General features: G+C 45.3%; 1 non-coding gene across 1 annotated transcript; it reads left to right on the top strand.

Annotated features, from left to right (window-relative positions):
• Nucleotides 1–5,648: 5,648 nt before the first annotated feature.
• LOC136145332 (U6 spliceosomal RNA) lies at nucleotides 5,649–5,755 on the top strand. Its single transcript, XR_010658769.1, has one exon. It is a non-coding gene; the product is annotated as a U6 spliceosomal RNA (small nuclear RNA).
• The last annotated feature ends 1,092 nt before the right edge of the window (nucleotides 5,756–6,847 follow it).

Here is a 6,847-nt window from a genome sequence, read left to right as displayed (position 1 = left end):
GATTCTTTACCACTGAGCCACTTGGGAAGCCCTGATCACGATATTATTTCATATCTAATCTTTTCCCCCACCCTCCACTCTATGCAGTGCCACCTCTGTAGCACTTATCATCATCCCAAATCATCTCATCTCTAGTTACTCAGTTATTTGTTCTGCTTATCTTTTAACATTACTTGCCCCCTGCACTATATCTCTGGTGACTAAAACAGCAGGTGCTCAATAAAGATCTGTTCACAATGGGCTTATTCAATACATTTGTTAAATGAAGAACTGTCAGTCAATTAGCCACTGTGGCCCCTATATATCTCAGGATACCCAAGAGCAGAGGCATTCGATGCTATGCTTACAGCAGTCACTCATGGTTTCCAAAACAAGACACAGGGACATGATTCATGAAAATCACATTCTGAAGCACGTGTTGGTGTAGAGAGGGGGAAGGGGAGAGGAGAAGAGGCAAGTAGACGGTTGTCTACTGAGTACACTGGCTCTTCAACTGTTCCAGGGCACCCACAGCCTGAAGGACTGACCGCTTGCTTCTTTTGTTTGGCACTGAGAGCCCAGACAGGAGCAGCAGGTCTCTCTACAGCTCTACCAATTCCATGCCAATTAGTTCAATTAGAAGCAGGTCTGTAGATTAACTGCCCAGATGTGCGATTTCACCAGAGGTCACATGGCCTATGCAGCCCGGGAAGATTAACATAGATCTTGGCACACAGGGGATGGGGGAAGGGACGACACTCAGCCAAACAGGTCTCAAAGGCCAAGAAGGTTTAAAGGCGTTTCAACAGTCCCTTTCCAAGAGGGAGACCTCAGGTCACCTGGCCTTCTCCAGGCCCTTCAACCTGGGCCAGCTGGAGAGAGTAGGGACATGAGATTTGCTGCAACATTGGCTTGGCATCTTCCATGTGACATGAAATGAATATTAACCCTGTTAAGTCACCCTAGGTCCCCAGCATTGCTGAAGACGTGACAAGTAGAAGTTGGACCATGTGGCCACCACAAGGGCAGAGAAAGTGGAGGTTGGAACTGAGCCAGCCAATGGGGCCAGCAGAACAGAAGCCAGGTCAGGAGTTGCCAGCCACCAGTCCCCAAAATAACGTTTCATCAGAGGACATATGGGTCCTGGCTAGGACTGGCCTGCCCCAGCGGACGGAAATGTATGGCTAATTCCAAACAGGTTATCAAATATACAAATGTACCCAAGAAGCTAGCTGGCCGCACCTCACCTCTGGGCAGGGTGTCTGTAAGGAAGATCAAAAAAAGAGTTATGGTTTCTACTTGACATCTTAATATGAGTAAGACAGGCTAGTTGCTCCTGCCTGAGTTTATAAGTGACGTGAGTGGGATCCAGCGCAGCGTTTTCCACCTTTGGCTGCACAGTGCAATTGCCAGGGAAGCTTATAGAATGCAGAGCCTGGGCCCCACTCTGAGAGATCTGGATTTTAGGGGTGCAGCCGGGGAACTGGGAATTTTTTAATTTCCCCAGGGCTTTAAGGGGAAGCTCGGGGGAGAACCACTGCCCTAAAACAGCTGCAGATTGATGGCTCCGCAACCTACCTCTGTCTTTACCCATGGACACTCCCAGAAACTCGCATCATTCTCCAGACTCATTTTAAGCAAAGAGGAAAGGGAAGGACCACTCACTGACTCCTGTTACAAGAGGGCCTTCTGGACATACCTTGATACATAGGACATACCTTGATACAGATTTTATTTGAAGTCCTCATAATTTCCTATAAAAATCCCAATTCCTTAAGCTAGAATTCTGAGCCATCTTTCTACTTGCCTGTACATTCATCCAACAAATATTCATTGGGCATCACTACGGGTTCTATGTCCTTGCTTTCATGAGGCTTTCATTCTGCTAGGGGAGACAGAATAAATAATCTAATGTAATAAATAGAATAATTCCATAAAACATAAAGTATGATTTAAAAAAAATAAAACAGGGTGATATGACATCAACAGGTGGCCAGGGAAGATACATGTGATGGGATAATATGAGCCAAGTCCTGAACATTGAGAAGCCAGCCGGGTGACTCCCTGAGGGAGAAATACGTGAAAGGCCCAGCCTCTGTCTCCTGTAGGGCCACTTCAACGCCTCTGCTGTCCACTGGGGGCCACCAGCTTCCCCACCTTCACATTTTGGATTCGTCCTATCAGAAATGCCATCTTCCAATCCAGATCTATAACTACTAAAAGAACTCCCTCCTCTAAGTAGCTTCCCAGGTCCAGACCCTCCACATTCTGACCGCCTGTTACTTCACCTTGTACGTCTATGAATGCCCCAGGTGAACTACAATAAGGGTAAAAGCATAAGACACGATTGTTGCTACTCACACCTCCTGAGCCTTCTGTCTGAATTTGCATTGAATCATCACACCCTTGATTTTGTCGTCTTCTTGTTTCACCTAGGTACAACTGGTCTCCTCCCATGGGACTGTTGGTCTCTCCGGGCACAAATCAGGTTTTCCGTTCCCCTGTATCCCTAGTCCTTCCTCGTACAGAGCTAAGCATTCATTCAAACCCCGTGACCAGCGTTCTTAATGGAGGATTTGATTAGGTTGTTAGCAATTCAGTGCTTGTTTGAATGCATGAGTTCATTAGTAAACCTTGTCTCCAGACCTCACAGTCTTCAATCTAATTCTCATTCACATTATCTCCAGTTTACAGATGAGAAAGCCAAGTCACAGAGAGATTAAGTAACTTGCCCCAGGTCACACAGCTGGTAAGTGGCAGAGCTGGGATTCGAACCAGGGTCCGTCCAGTACCAGCTGCTGAGTTGCACTGCATCACCTGGTCCTGTGAAGAATGCAGATCAATAGTCCCATTCTCAACTTTTCAACAAAGAAAATAAAACTCATGAAAGAATTAACAGAGGTAGCCTGGTTCATAGATGCAGTGGGTGCCAAAACCAGGGCAATTATTCATGGTTGTGGATGCCAAAGCCTCCAGGCTTCTGCTTCGCCACGTCCCTTTCAGAAAGGTCAAAACTCTGGTTCGGGATTCATCCAAAGTATCAGATCATCACTGTGCCCTCCAGTGAGTTTCTGTGCTGCCAGGATGCTGCTGATAATAGATGAAAGTGTTTAATGAAATGGTTCGTGGGCAGAGGGCTGGAGAATATTCATTCATTTTGCATAATATTTCTTTTCTTTTCTTCTCTCTTTGGACTGCTTCAATGGTGGAGATGGGGAAGGACAGGAGTAAGAAACTAACATGATCAAGCACCCCGAGCAAGTCACATTACCTCCTCTGCAGTTTGGACTTAACTGTTGCCAGAATTAGCAAATGAAAGTATAGGAAGCGCACTTAAATTTGAATTTCAAATCACGAGAAAGTATTTTAGCATAAGTACGTCTTGAACAATATTTGGGACAGACTTATGCTGAAAACCCTAGCTTAACGAGACCTGCCTGCCAAGTTTATCACGAGAAGTAAAGAACACACAGGATGTAAAGTGCTCAAAGATACCTGACTATGGTGAAGTGTAGCACTAGGTCTGTTCAAAGACTGCCTTTTGTCCTTTATATAACAGAGTTGGGCAGACAAACTCTGCCCTGGACCCTCATGCAAAACAGAAAAATAGCCACCATGGATTACTGACTCACAGTTTAATAAGCAAATTCACCAGGAGAAAACACTGCTCCTTTCGGTAGGTGAGGTTCTCTTGCTCTCTCTTTTCCCCCAAGGAAAGCAGGGACAAAGGGTAGAATCCAGTGGCCAAACCACTCAAGTCCAGAAAAGTCCCTCATGAGAAACGATAATAGAGGAGATAACAGGAGAGAAGTTTTGCAGATAGAAATAACTTGGCTGAGCAAGAAAAGAAAATGAGATGGGGAGATAGTGGAGAGTGGGGGAAAAGGAGAGAAATAGGACCTGGGAAGACCCATGAAGAAAATTTATGGGAAAATGTCAATGGGGAAGGCCCATTGTGCCTAAATCAGAACATCTGGGCGCTTTGCATGAAGCCCAGGGGATGATTCTCAAAGGTTCGCAGACAACCTCAGGCACAGCTGGGAAGGCAACAAATCTGTCTTCACCACTCTCTCCTCTGCCTTTTCAGCAGTAATACCAAGGCTGGCCACCCCTCTACCCAGTAATCCCCTAGTAGTTCTAAGAAAAGCACCATCTTCACCCCCAAGCCCTCCTCCCTGGTTTGCACTGCTCTGTTTGCTTGTCCAAAGGGCTCCTTCTCAGACCCTCAATCCTACGTGACAAACTAGTCACGGGGCTGGGACATTCTTTCTAGGGCTCATTCACACAAACCAGTCAGTCCTAAAGGAAATCAACCCTGAATATTCACTGGAAGGACTGATGCTGAAGCTGAAGCTCCAATACTTTGACCAACTTATGTGAAGAGTCGGATCATTGGAAAAGACCCTGATGTTGGGAGAGATTGAGGGCAGGAGGAGAAGGAGGTGGCAGAGGATGAGATGGTGGGATGGCATCACCGACTTAATGTAGACGTGAGTTTGAGCAAACTCCTGGAGATACCAAAGGACAGGGGAGCCTGGTGGGCTGCAGTCCATAGAGTCACAAAGAGTCAGAGGCAAGTAAACAACAGCAACAAACATCTTCTGGAACAATCTTTTCCCCTTCTCCCCTGCACTTTTCTCCCCATTGTTGTCTAATTCATGACCTGCTCTAACTGGAGTAAGTAATGCTTTTCAGGGAGAAGAGTGGGTTACCATGTGGCCTGGTAAAAATGAGATCTTTGCGTGTCTTCAGTAAAGACAGTAGGTGTGCAATAGGCATTCAATCATTTTGTGTCGGGACGATTTAATCAGTTAGCCTGCCCTGGTGTCTTTCCTAATTTCAGAAAAGATCACCCTCATTACTCTTCTTACACAATGTTTTCTGGAGGAACACCCACTAACAACTGGGAATCTCAGTCGTGTCATTGGTTGCCCACCATCACCACCCCCCACCTCCACTGTCTAATGTTCTTCTGTGGGAGCCACTGAGAAAGTTTCCCTTCAGGTACTTGTGCTGAAGAAAATTCTGGAGGTGACAATAGGGAAATGTACATGTCTCCCAGGTAGAATGGCAGGTTTCTGACTGCTATGATTATTACCAATATTGTGTAATGCCTTCGGGCAACCAACAACACACTAGATGTTATGAAAAGTTTCAATAGCAGACTCCCTGACCTCTAGCTCATGTCTGAAACTCCACAGCCTGTGCTGACCTGCCCATTGGAATGGAAAACACAAGAAGATACTTCCTACTTCCTTACCCAAAGCGCTGGAAACTTGAACAAGCTTTCCTAGCAATCGTGTGTAACCCTGTGCTCAGTCGCTTAGTCGTGTCTGACACCGTGCGACCCTATGGACTGCAGCCTGCCAGGCTCCTCTGTCCATGGGATTCTCCAGGCAAGAATACTGGAGTGGGTAGCCATTCCCTTCTCCAGGGGATCTTCCCAGCCCAGGGATCAAACCCAGGTCTCCTGTCCTGCAGGTGGATGCCTTACTGTATGAGCCACCGCATCAACTGCATCTGTCTTTGCTCATTCTTTTTTTTTTCCCCTACCTTCTGATTATTCAGGTGTAGGAGAAAGTAAAGAGCTGACAAGGGAAGGCTTTACCCAGAGGGCTCCTGAATGCCTCATAGGTTCTGAGAACTGAACCTCAAAAACATTGTGTATTGTGCTCGCTTCGGCAGCACATATACTAAAATTGGAACGATACAGAGAAGATTAGCATGGCCCCTGCGCAAGGATGACACACAAATTCGTGAAGCGTTCCATATTTTTGTTTTGAAAGAACAGCATGTATATTATCTATGGTGAAACGGACCACCAGCCCAGGTGGGATACATGAGTCAGGTGCTCGGGCCTGGTGCGCTGGGAGGACCCTGAGGAGTCGGGTGGGGAGTGAGGTGGGAGGGGGGATCGGGATGGGGAATACGTGTAACTATATGGCTGATTCATGTCAATGTATGACAAAACCCACTGAAATGTTGTAAAGTGATTGGCCTCCAACTAATAAAATAATATTTTTAAAAAAATAAAAATAAAAAAATAATAAAAAAAAAAAAAACATTGTGTATTATAGTTTCTGGTCTTACATTTAGATCTTTAATCCATTTTGAGTTTATTTTTGTGTATGGTGTTAGGAAGTGTTCTAGTATGGGGAATACGTGTAACTATATGGCTGATTCTTGTCAATGTATGACAAAACCCACTGAAATGTTGTGAAGTGATTGGCCTCCAACTAATAAAATAATATTTAAAAAAAAAAAAAAAAAAAAAACATTGTGTAAAGCTAATATACAAGTGTCCCTCTGATAGCATCTATTTCCCACCAAAAATTATTTACAAGGAATGGGGAGCACCCACCACAACCTCAGAAAGGTAGGACTGATTACAGCTCAATATCAGAATCAACTCAATACCAGAAGCAGGTACGGTTGGCTTGTGAGAAAGAGTTAGTGACCTAGTCATGCTTACCTCATGAAAGAGAGGAGATTCAATTCTTTGAAAGTAAGTAAAGAGTTCATTTCTTTGACACTCCTGCTCCTTGACTCAGAGAACCAGAGACAAGACTAATCTTAAAACTGACCAGCTAGGGACTTCCCTAGCAGTCCATTGGTTAAGAATCCACCTGCCAATGCAGGTGACACAGGTTCAAACCTTGGTCTGGGAGGATTCCACATGCCATGGGGCCACTAAGCTGCAACTACTGAGTCCTAGCGCCCTAGAGCCCTTGCTCCTCAGTAAGAGAAACCACTGCAAAGAGAAGCCCATGCACTGCAACTAGAGAAAGCCCGCATGCAGCAACAAAGACTCTACGCAGCCAAGAATAAAATGAATTAAAAAAAAAAAAAACTGACCAGTTATCCACTA

The sequence above is a fragment of the Muntiacus reevesi genome, chromosome 12, assembly GCF_963930625.1.
Source record: "Muntiacus reevesi chromosome 12, mMunRee1.1, whole genome shotgun sequence".
Classification (NCBI taxonomy): Eukaryota; Metazoa; Chordata; class Mammalia; order Artiodactyla; family Cervidae; genus Muntiacus; species Muntiacus reevesi.
Note: the sequence above shows the minus strand (reverse complement) of the source record. Positions and strands in the feature narration are given on the sequence as shown.